At 37.2% G+C, this 11,738-nt stretch overlaps 1 pseudogene; it reads left to right on the forward strand.

Moving 5' to 3' along the window:
- The window catches only part of LOC144648488 (uncharacterized), a 344,754-nt pseudogene extending 333,511 nt beyond the window's left edge, over positions 1-11,243 (forward strand).
- The last annotated feature ends 495 nt before the right edge of the window (positions 11,244-11,738 follow it).

Genomic DNA, 11,738 nt, shown 5'->3' on the forward strand with positions numbered 1-11,738 from the left:
CCTATCGCATCCTTTGTATTGGGCCAAAGACCAACGGCGCTTGAGAACTGAAAAATGCTCATCCCTTGTTTACAAAGAAAAAAGTAACGAATTAATTTCTTACATCCTATTCCAGGAGAGCCCCCATTGTTCGAGCCACCTGACAAGAAAGGGCAAGTGATCAAGTATTAACCTTTGTCTGCTAAAAGTTTATTCTTGGCGCATTCAACATCCTTTCCAGTACAAGACAATCACTTAATGCCTTAATAGAAAGTATAACTATGAACGAAAATAGTTAATTAGTTCCTTAATAGTAATGACTTCAAACATTACCTGGGTGACAACAAAATGAATGTTCAGCAGTATTTTACTTAATGTAACATTGCCTTGTATTACACCACAAAGTAATAAAACAATTTGGTTTTCCATTTTTACAAGAATCAGTCAGATCTTTTTAACAGTTACAAAGTAAACTCCCTCCCTCTAAATTAAGAACACATCGTATGGTCTCCTATCGCATCCAAAGTATTGGGACAAAGACCAACAGCGCTTAAGACCAGAACAATGCTCATTCCTTGTTTACAAAGAAAAAAGTAACGAATTAAGTTCTTACTTCCTGGTCCAGGTAAGCCCCCATTGCTAGAGCCACCTGAGAAGAAAGGGCAAGTGAACACGTATTAAACTTTGTCTGCTTAAAAGAAAAATCGGCACAAAAACGAGCACTTGATACATCATGTAACAATAGAAAAAAGAACTTACCATCGTCTTCAGATGGTGGTAAACCATTGTAACCGCTATGTAATTTCAAAAATAAAAACATAAAAAAATATTTCAAAATTGACCACTGAACTGTAAATTGAATTCTATTTGTAGCAAATAGGCTGACAATTTAGGGACTGTTCGTTATTTATGCCTAATTAAGGGCGATACTGTGTTTAGAGTAGCGAGGTAAAATTCCTAAAATCTATGAAAATGGGGAAGAGGGCGGGGGGGGGGGGGAGGGAGGGAATACAAAATGGTTGTTTCAACACTTTTGTACTAATTTTCCAGACGTATTTTAAAAAGCTGATATCTGTTTCCACAATTCCATTTTCAAAGAACCTGGTCTTAGTTTGAAAAGGCAAATAAACGTCTCTTATTAAATCCCTTTACAGCCAATCTCATATTTAATAATAGCAAAAACCCTACAGAAAGCTGACACGTATTCGTTACTTTCAAAAGCGAACTGAAAATTAGAATTGCTTTTTAAATAACAATAAATAACTGGAAACCATGCAGCATAGTTCCATGATCGCTCCTAGGGGGAGGAAATGGGGGGGGGGGGGAAATTGGTCACCTCAAACATAAACAAGTGGGTAGTTTTGGAAAATACCCAGTTTCAGGGATGGGAAAATTTTTCATATGCCTCAATTGATTCAAAATCAAACACCCTCACCTATCCATTAATAACGAACATTCCCTTACTACTGTAAAAATGGAACTTACTTACATACCCGCATATACAATACACAATGCAACAAATCACACACACAATATACAGGAGTATAACAAATGCAAGAATACATTTTACAGAATATCAAAAAAAAAAATAATACATTCTGATACTCACAAAGTAAAACTAAAACAACATTGAAAACCCTTAGGGATTTCGTAGACGTGTAGCCTTGCCCCAATCCCCCTCCACACGAGGGAAAAGGCAACCTCAAATTTCGACATTCCTACAACAACAAAAAGCGAAACCAATCACTCGCTACATTTAAAAAATCCATTACAAACTCAAACAGCCAATTACAAATGGATGACTGCCCGACCGCGTAAAGGAAGACAATGTGTTCAGCTTTCCCTGTTTTCTGATTCTTCTATAGAATAACTAAGCCTGTACTTATGTTCTGAAAAGCATTTTCCTCTTGTGAAATCAAGTTCAACACAAAATATGGCAAGGATGTTCATGATATTGCTGAAAACTAAATGTTACGTTCTTTTTATGCCTTTCGTAATTCTGTCTGTACGAGTGTAAACAACACATGGCGATCACGAAGGACTATTAACTCATTATCCAAACGCTACTCGTACTTACACCAATTTCAGAGCTTTGACTGAAACCGCGCAACTACCAAGCGTTCTAATACATACGAAAGATACCTTTCAAAACTAATGAAGTCGAATAAAGCCGTATCCTCAGTCGACAATTATAACGATACATCTATCACACAGACGACCACAGACCAACCATTTCTAGAAAGTTAAATCATTTCTCACTCCACTAGACAAATCTACGATTAATGACAACTATATATAAACATTCATGAAAAACAGATGCCTAGGTACACGAATAACCTCCTAACGACACAAACCTTGCGATTACGAACCTTGCAAACCTTCTCCACCTCCAACTTAACAACCCTTCAACAAAACAACTTCAAATGCGTTTACACCTTACAAAAAACGCATTCTTGCGTCATATTGTTGCAAAACTATGTTGACAGATCGACCCCAACAGAAACAACAAACAACAGTACCTCGTCATTTTCCTATCAATCACCTAAATACCGCTTATTTTGCAATTCTAAAAAACCTTAACACTGATAACATATTCCTTACTATAACTCCAAAAAACACAGTTGCGCCAATTTCCCTGCATAAATTTCATGAACATTAACCTCTAGCGCATATGAAAGCCATCACTTCAGTCAACCAGACCGCACACTGCTTATCGTACAATCAGAACTGAACACCTAACAGGCGCACCTTTTACAAACGTGTCAAAAATAACAACCCAATTATGCTTTGAAACTTTCCGACGGCAATACATTTCACCATTACACTTCCATATTCAACAAACATCCTCCACAAAACGTTTCAAAACATCTTTCACTTTTTACTTTCACTACCTTATATAAAATTGACTAAATTTTATCACTTGTACAATTCTCCAGAACCTACCAAACGCCTCATATCCAAACTTATCACCGTAACTAAAGCTCCATGATATTAAACTAATCTCAATTGATTATCACGACAGATAACCCGTCTTGTTAGACCTGTCTATTCATGGATACAAATGTTCAAATCCTTTCAGGAATGTCTAGATAATATCTTAAAAAGACATATAAAGAAACCTAGCCACCTAAGCGACCAAAAAAAACGCAACCATTTGTCCAACATGTGAAGAGGGCGGGGACACCGCTATTGCCTTTAACACCACAGATAAATAAAACAAACATTTACAAATCAATTTAACCCTGTTTGTAGCTTTTTCCTAACAATTTTTTATACCCCTTGCAAAAAACATCTTTCGTTCCGCCCAACTGTAACACGCACCTCCACCGTAAGCCTTGTACTCGAACCACTTCACACATATCTGCTCTTCAGTTCAATAGAGCCACAACTCATATGCTGTTTCTTAAAATAACATCATATGGCTAGCAACTGACGAAACTAGTTTTTGTAGTAATGTATGTTAATTAAGTGTATTGAAAGTAAATGCAAATGCAGTTTTACAATATCATTACAATCTTCAGTAATACTTCCTTGGCTTAGGCGAACATAATTTCACAAAACATAATATTTGAAAAAATTCAATACAGAAAAAAAAAATTAAATATTTTATAACAGGTAATTAACTCGTACTACGCGACATTTTTTTTCTTCTGCCAAAAAATCTGTCAACGCAAAACCATTTGTAACTCCAACGATTTTCGTGACCCACCAAAATTGTAACAACAGCTACAGAACTTCAAACACACCGTACACTACCTTTGGAGGCCTACAATTTTTTGTCAGGCCAAAAAATCTATTGTTTCTTGACAGATACCCTTCAACGGGTAATCAAATGTCAAAATTGATCCTAAGCAAGTACATGTTTACGCCGCTATTTTATAGCGAAAGCTTACAAAAAAACATCAATGATTATAGAGGACAGAAACACCGATTACTATTTGTTGGCAACAAATACATCCTATCCAGTTGTTCAACTCTGCTTCAACTACATATGGCTATCAATGCGACTCTCGGGCGGAAAACTTACTGTCACAGCACTCTCAATTCATGCCAGCGAGTTTACGATTCTAAACTAGCTACCCAACAGCAGTTCTTCCAAAAAGAAGGCGCTTCGAATCATTACAACATTTCTTACTGACTGAAACGAAAGAATTGAAGGAATGCACACGAAACATGGTTTCTATTCCTACAACATCAAGTGCACAACAAAAGGACTTTCATCCCTTGGTATAAGTAAAAAAGATCTTCTACTATAAACATGGACATTCCGCTATACATTGTAAAAGAAAAGCCTCCACGAATTCTTCAACTGCAGCTTACAACATGTTCAGCTGTTAACATATTTACAGTGTAGATGTACTGCACTGGCCCTTAGCGGAGAAACTATACCTCCAGATCACCGCATCTTTGCAAAATATCGTCACTTAGGATGCTTAAAACAGTTAGGCGAGTTTCCAAACATAATGACATTGAATTAACCTTTGCAATATTTCTTACCATAAACAAAAATTGCCACATACAATTTCAATCGCGAAAAAGCAAACCGTGAAACAGCGAGAAATAAATTTACAACTTCTTAGAGTTTCATATTTCACACGTACGCGCAAGATCGCAAATCTGTTACAGCCAAACTATCAACTGGATAACCCAAGTGATACAAAAATTAATATTCAACATTACAAGTTAAAAACAAGTGTCTCTAAAACTCTTTTTATAACAAAATGCAAATTTTCCGTTCACAAATTGCTCAAATGCTTAGCGTGATAACAGCAACGAACAATTGTTTACACAATTAAGCTAAACACGTAACATGGAATAACTCCTAAACTACATTTTGCGGTACTAAATAATTATGCTTTCATCTTCCATCGACGACATTGCTCTTAATGTACCAATTAATTCTGTTTAAACAACGTTACAAATTCACCTTTACCGTAATTTACCGTACATCTCATTTCCTGTACATATGATGCAAGACAACCTGTCAGTACTTATTCTTAGTTACAGAAAAAATTACGTAGATATTACATTTCACCCATTGTACCTGCTCTGACAAAAAACAACCATAAATAATTTCACCGCATAAATTCAACAGAAATTTGCCACCTTTTAACAACAAAACGGTACATAACTACCAAACAATTTAGACTACAACCTCAACAACGCACAAAACTACAAGCACTTAAAAAGAAACGAGCACTACAGGGGAATCCCCTCCTCTTACACATTTTTGAATGTATGTTAATGGCCATTTACTTTTCCTATTTTTCACAAAAATGTCTTTACTGTCCATTCACTTACATTAAATATTCAACTAACCCCAAACTCTAACAACATATGACTAAACAATGTCTTACAAATAACATTTTATTCAATCAAAACATTACTATGTTAGCCATTTTGAATGGCTCACTGCTGACTTATAATCTCATGTTAATAAGCACATACAAAAAAATGCGCTCTCAAATACCTGCATAACATTCCGCTGAAGGCTTCAAATACATTTACGTTACCGTACACAATACAGACTTCATTATTTCTCGAAAAATAACTTCAACTATTAATCAAACATTACTACTCTACCATCGATCGAAAAAAAACAACAGGCCTATAACTACGAATAACAATTTCAAGCGTTACAAAACAACTAAAATGTGACATTTTCCTGCATTCCTGTGACCTTTTTAAACGACAAAACATACCCGAACTCTCATATCATATAGCGTACCTTCCTTTTGTCGCTATCACCTTTTGTTACTCCTTCACACAAACTTTTTACAACTATAGTTCACGGTTTTCGTATAAACATTAACCCACTCGTTTCAATTAGCCGCATATAATATAAGTCAATTACGGCTCCAGTCACTTTCTAGTTATATTGTTTCCCTATACCTTTTGTTTCATGGCACACACGACAAAAAAACACAATGGTTAACTAATATTCTCATCAACATCGCCTTTTCAACTCGCAGCTTCATAAACGCATTTTAAATCAATCTTGCCGATGTTACGTTGGTTTAATTGAAGGCTTCTGTTGTTGACGAGAGGGCGTTAGCTCGATTCTGAATAATCATTGAGTTGTTTCTTCTTTTTCATCCAATCTGTGTGATGCGGATAATGTCGGGTACACAGCCTGACACCTACACAAACGCATTGCTCAGCACAAATCATCGGCGACTCCAACGAATTGAAAAGAATATCATAGCGATATCAACCTGCTAAAGGAAAACCAATTTCGTCTCGTGAAAAAATGCCAAGAAAAATTTCACTGCCACATTTACGAGACCATATTTATAAAGAAACTGCGACAAAATTTGAATACGCAGGCGGACTCCATACGTGCTAAACTCTTTGTTTCATAATGGACATTTTTTACTTCTAACACAAATTCAAACTTTATGCCATCTATCCCCTATAACTCTACTATACCCATACGAGAACTATTCTCTACAACCTCCAGTTGGTTCAATGTTATTAAAATTGGTGTAAAAGAATGTCTCCGATGCTATCAGAGGTCACAAGATGACCTATTGTCACTGCACAGTACATCTGTCAACTCTCAATATCCCGAAGCGTGACTAACGCAATTCACCGAAAGGCCTATAGTTTAGACAAATTTAATTTTCGCCATTACAGGTTTTTTGGAAGTTCTTTTTAATCCATTACTAAAGTTCATCACAAGACTACCAAACATGCTTTGCCCTAGAGAACTCTTTCCTTCCCTTTTCCCTTAAAAAAAAAACTTATATCGGTGTGCATTTTCCAACACAAACAAGTTCTGTTCACAAGTATTTCTCTTAATATACACAAACAGCATGCGATCGGCACTATTACAAACAACCGGAACCAGGTGTAAACAATTGTCCGTAAAGCGTTTCTGCAACCTTGTTGTAATGCACAACAATACACCCATACACGCCAAATCATCTTTCTTTAAGCCAAAATGGCAACAAAACTAAAATATTTCTCTGTGAAATGGACAACACTCATAACAAAAACACATAGCATAATGTCAATTAATATGCATTCCATTTCGAGTACTACACTGCCGAATACACTTGCAATGCCGCAGACCCTGACCGACCCCTTCTTCTTCGAAAAATATCGCATTTTCTTTCAACTGCTGCAATTTTCTTAGCAAAATACAATACCGTACTTTCTCGATTAAACGCCCCTGGCGTTTATTTCAAACTTGGCCCGATAGGGCCGGCGTTTATTTGAATTCAGGAGTTTTTTCAAGCCCTATGTTTCTAAGAAATGATTTTTATTCATTATTTTTGACAGCTATATAATTAGACATTATTTTTAAAGCATATTAAACCTTTAATAATTGTTTAAGGGGTTTATTTTCAAATACAGATTGGAGACCCGGCGTTTATTCGGGGCCCGGCGTTTAATCGAGAAAATACGGTATTCATATTACAACACGCCCCCTCCTTAGCTGAAGATCACGATACTCCACTCCCGGGGGGGAGGGGGTACTCCCATATGTGGCCTATATAGGTATGTGCCGCCCGATAGGGTACGGTTTTTGAGGTTCTCGGTACTTAAATAGGGTATCGTTTTTGCTCCTTTTGGCAATGAGTTCCCGGTGTGATCCTTAGATAGGGTACCTAAATTCTATGAGCTAAAATAAACGCCCAGCTAAACCAAAAAGGTATCTTAAAACTGAATTTTCTGTTCAGGTATTAGTAACGCGATTTTATAGAGATTTGTGTCTTGCCGTGCGCGGTTAGCCGTTATTTGGGTCGTCATGGAACGCTTCTCCTCCCCTTGAATAGTGTGTCATTTTTTCGGTTTCAGGCATTAAAAAGGGTATCAATTTTCGCTTTCTTTATCCTTGAATAGGGTCAGGGTTTAACAACCTTGGCGGCACACCCCTATCCGAAATTTATGGGAGTAACCCTCCCCCCCCCCCCCGGGACTCCACTGCACTCTTTTATTTCCCGTGAACACTTCCATAACAAACATACAAACATGGTTAACGGTAATCTTTATTTACTTCAACAACACAATAAAATAAACTATTCTCATTGTTCCTTTCAGAACTTCTTTATTCTTCCATAGAACTAATGTATCGCACGTACAGAGAAGACAACTCACCCCTATAAAAAAACAACAATAATAAAAATAAATCATTACAACCCTTTATTTACTTTCATATTTCCAATCCATGATAATTTAAAGTACAAGAGACAAACAAAACAAAACCATCTTTACGCTCTCACGTTCTGTACTTATTCTGCATAAACAAACAAGGTACCCCTTACAGGTTCCTACCTATTATAAGCGATCCAGTTTACATCTACATCTCCACCAACTGCGCCCTACACTTAAATCCCTACCCTTTTATATACCTCAAGCCTGAATAAGTTACCCTTTTCGGGCAGACACTTGCTATATAGGCCATTATACAGATTATTCTTCCAGCCTACATTGTTTTAATTCCTTTTACTCATACCAACCTCATGCAAAAAAAGTCGAGATCTCGAAGAGACCTTTGATTCTAAATCGTCTTTTACCATATCAAAAATGTTTCTATCAGATTTGGGTCAGGCGAGCAAGGTGGAATTATGAAAAGTTCACATTCACTCTCTTCTAATGCTGTCTGTGCTGCCTGGGACGTCTGCAAAGGATCGTTATCCAAAACGAATTTCGGTGCTCCGTTCCTGTTTGGGCCAGCAGGTCCGAAACATAAATTAAAATGCTGTCTTATAAAATTAACAATAAAATAAATCTAATAAAATTGTTCTTTTACTTTAAATATATTTTGAAATAATAAAAAAAAAATCTGTTAAAATATAGCAATTAACACTTTCTATTTGAGAGATACCGGTAGATAAAATTATACCTCTGCAGAATATTTTTATAAATTGTGTTTTCTTTTTAACAACAAAACCACATTTTGTGTTGTAACTTATTTGCAAATTCTCTAACCTTAATTAAGCAGAACAAACAGTAGCCTCATTATAAACGTGTTCTGTTTTCAACAGTTCAACAATGTTTGTATAAAAAAGAGCCAAATTAAGGTGATTTTTTTCCTGCTCAGAACAATCATCTATTACTATTTATGCAACTACAGACAATGTACAACTAATTGCAGAAATCACATTTCGAAAGATATCCACAGTTGCTCTGCATGATATGTTTATTAACATTCAAACATGGTTTTGAAACAAAAAATTGCTCAATGAGTTCAGTTATAGTTTTAATTTTGCTTTCGATAATTGCATCAGCTGTGTCAATGTTGTTTAAACTGCTCTCATTGTTTTCAAGACAACTGTATTTTTTTGTTCATCTCTATATGAGGCTTACTCTTACTTGTTCAAAGCTGAAGGCTTTTCCTCTTTGCGCAGCTGCAATATCTTTCTCCCATAAAGTTAATGATGCAGTGGTTGTGCCATCTGAGATGATACTTTCTGCCGTTTGCAATCGTTTTTGAGATACTAGCTGAGTTTCTCCAACATCAAGATCTTTTCCTTTAATGTTAACAAGGCTCATAGGTTCACATTATTCAACAGCATCTTTCAAAGACATCCATTGGTTAATTTCTTCAGGGCGTGGCTTTGATATGAATGTCATATCGTTGATGTAAACTGTTTCAGAGCGCTGAGCTGAGTTACATTTGGAAATCTTAATAGCAGTTCAGTTGTAATTTTCTATTGGTCTAAGAGAAACAAATAGCTTTACATTAGTTTGAATCTTCTACTTGGAAAACAATGGCTGAGTATACGTTCCACAAATGCAATTAGCTCATTTGCCAAAAGCTGCTGCATGGTTGCTTTCCTGATGGTGAAATCTGGTTTTCAGTGTTTGCATTTGATGTGGAAGCTCTTCCCGATTCTGACACACGAAAAATGAATTATTTTGCTTCACTGTGTTCTTTTCTGCCCGTCTACTACTGCTCGCCAGTTTATGTCCTGTAGCAATTAAATGCTAACATGTCCTTTTGATCATCCTAAACCTTGTTAGTCTGCTCTGGTGTTGTTCTTAGGAGGGCCATTTTGTCTCCAAGGCTGTAGAGGGTGTACATAAGGATTACGTACCCCTCATTCTTACACTAAGGCAACTTGACCAGAAAGATGCTCAAGCATCAGGTCTCCTTGGAAAAATGTACAAAGTGAAATTCATTGGGGTGGTAACAGTCGTGCATCACGTTCTTCCTGTTCTCAAAAGACTCAGCTGTACCTTCCAGGAAGGAAAGATTTCCTTCTCCCATATAGAGCCAGCAATCCAGAAGTGCATTGACGATCTTGACAAGATTGTCCAGACAGTAGTACCAGTCACCGAGTTTCTTAGAGATCTGTCACCTGGAGGCAGACTGGAACAAGCTGATCTTATTGCTTCTAATGGACATAAGCTGTTTCTCATCAATTTCCTGGTGAAATGTCAATTCACTTAAAAAAGCTTAAACAGTAGATTTCCTTCCCTTCCCCTCCTGTCTGCTTTTAGCATATTCGACCCTGCACTAGTTCCAGAAAGGGGCCAGCCAGGATTTAGGGATTATGGCAGTGCATCAGTGAAACTTCTGGCTGAGCAGTTCTTTGATGAAGACAGCGACAAAAGGCAGCTGGTGGATGAGTGGCAGGTATTCAAGTACGACTTGGCAAAATGGAAGAATGAGCTGCCTGAGGAAGTTAGAAAGTCCCCTGGTGGGAGCAAACCTACAGTCACTTCAACTGATTGGTGCCTCCAGAAGCTAATGTTCATAAAGGACCTGGTTCCATTCAATCTCCCCCCTGGTTGAAAAGGTGGCAGAGGCAGTAATATCTCTCCCAGTCTCAAATGAATGGCCAGAAAGGGGTGTGAGTTCTTTAAAACTGATGAAGACAAGGCATCGAAGTAGGATGAAGAATGACATGCTCAACTCCCTACTACACATTCTCATTAATGGTCCAAAACTGGGAAGTAAGGAATTTGAAGAAGTGATTGATGCTTCCGTTACAGCTTGGTTAGCTGCAAAACCACGGCGAAAGTGTCCTCCAAAGTTTTTCAGCACACCAGTGGTTGCCAATTCAGGTGATATAAGTGAGAACTTTGTAACTGTGCAGGATGCTGGTGTACAGACAGAGGGTAACAGTGTCACGCCAAGTCACCTTTCAATTGCAGAGGAAGTTGATGCAACTTCCAAAGCACTGGAGCTACCTGCAGATGATGGTGATGATTCAGATTATGGCTCTGATTTGATTTCGATGACTTTAGGTTCAGTTCACCTAACACTGTTTATTTGTAAACAAAGTAAACAATATAAGCCAATGAGTTAGATAATTTTTAATAATTTTTACTCATGTTATGATTCCCAGAGTCTGCGAACAGTTGTAGTAGTGTTTTAACGAAGTCACAATGCTTGTGGAATTAGTAAATTCTCTGAGGCTGTGAACAGTTGTAGTAGTGTTTTAATTAAGTCACAATGTTTGTCAATTTACTAAATTCTCTGAAGCTGCGAACAGTTGCAATATTGTTTTTCATTAAGTCACTTTGTGTCAGTGGGTAAAAAGCTCATTAAATTATTCACAATTTGTGTTTGCAAAATGAGGATGTAGAATGATAAATTGCCTCCTCAGAATGCTGGAAAATGCATTTCCGAAAGTCTAATTTTAAAAATTTTCCGGGGGGGGCATGCCCCCTGAATAGCCCCCTAGCGGCTCGGGCCTTCGGCCACCGAGTCGGTGGGGTGCCCACTTACTATGTTCAAAAGTTAATGAAACACCTGAATAAGAATCACAAGAGAATTTTGTGCAACTTCAAAAAGTAGACAG

The sequence above is a fragment of the Oculina patagonica genome, chromosome 4, assembly GCF_052425735.1.
Source record: "Oculina patagonica isolate OP01 chromosome 4, crgOcupat, whole genome shotgun sequence".
NCBI classification, from domain to species: Eukaryota; Metazoa; Cnidaria; class Anthozoa; order Scleractinia; family Oculinidae; genus Oculina; species Oculina patagonica.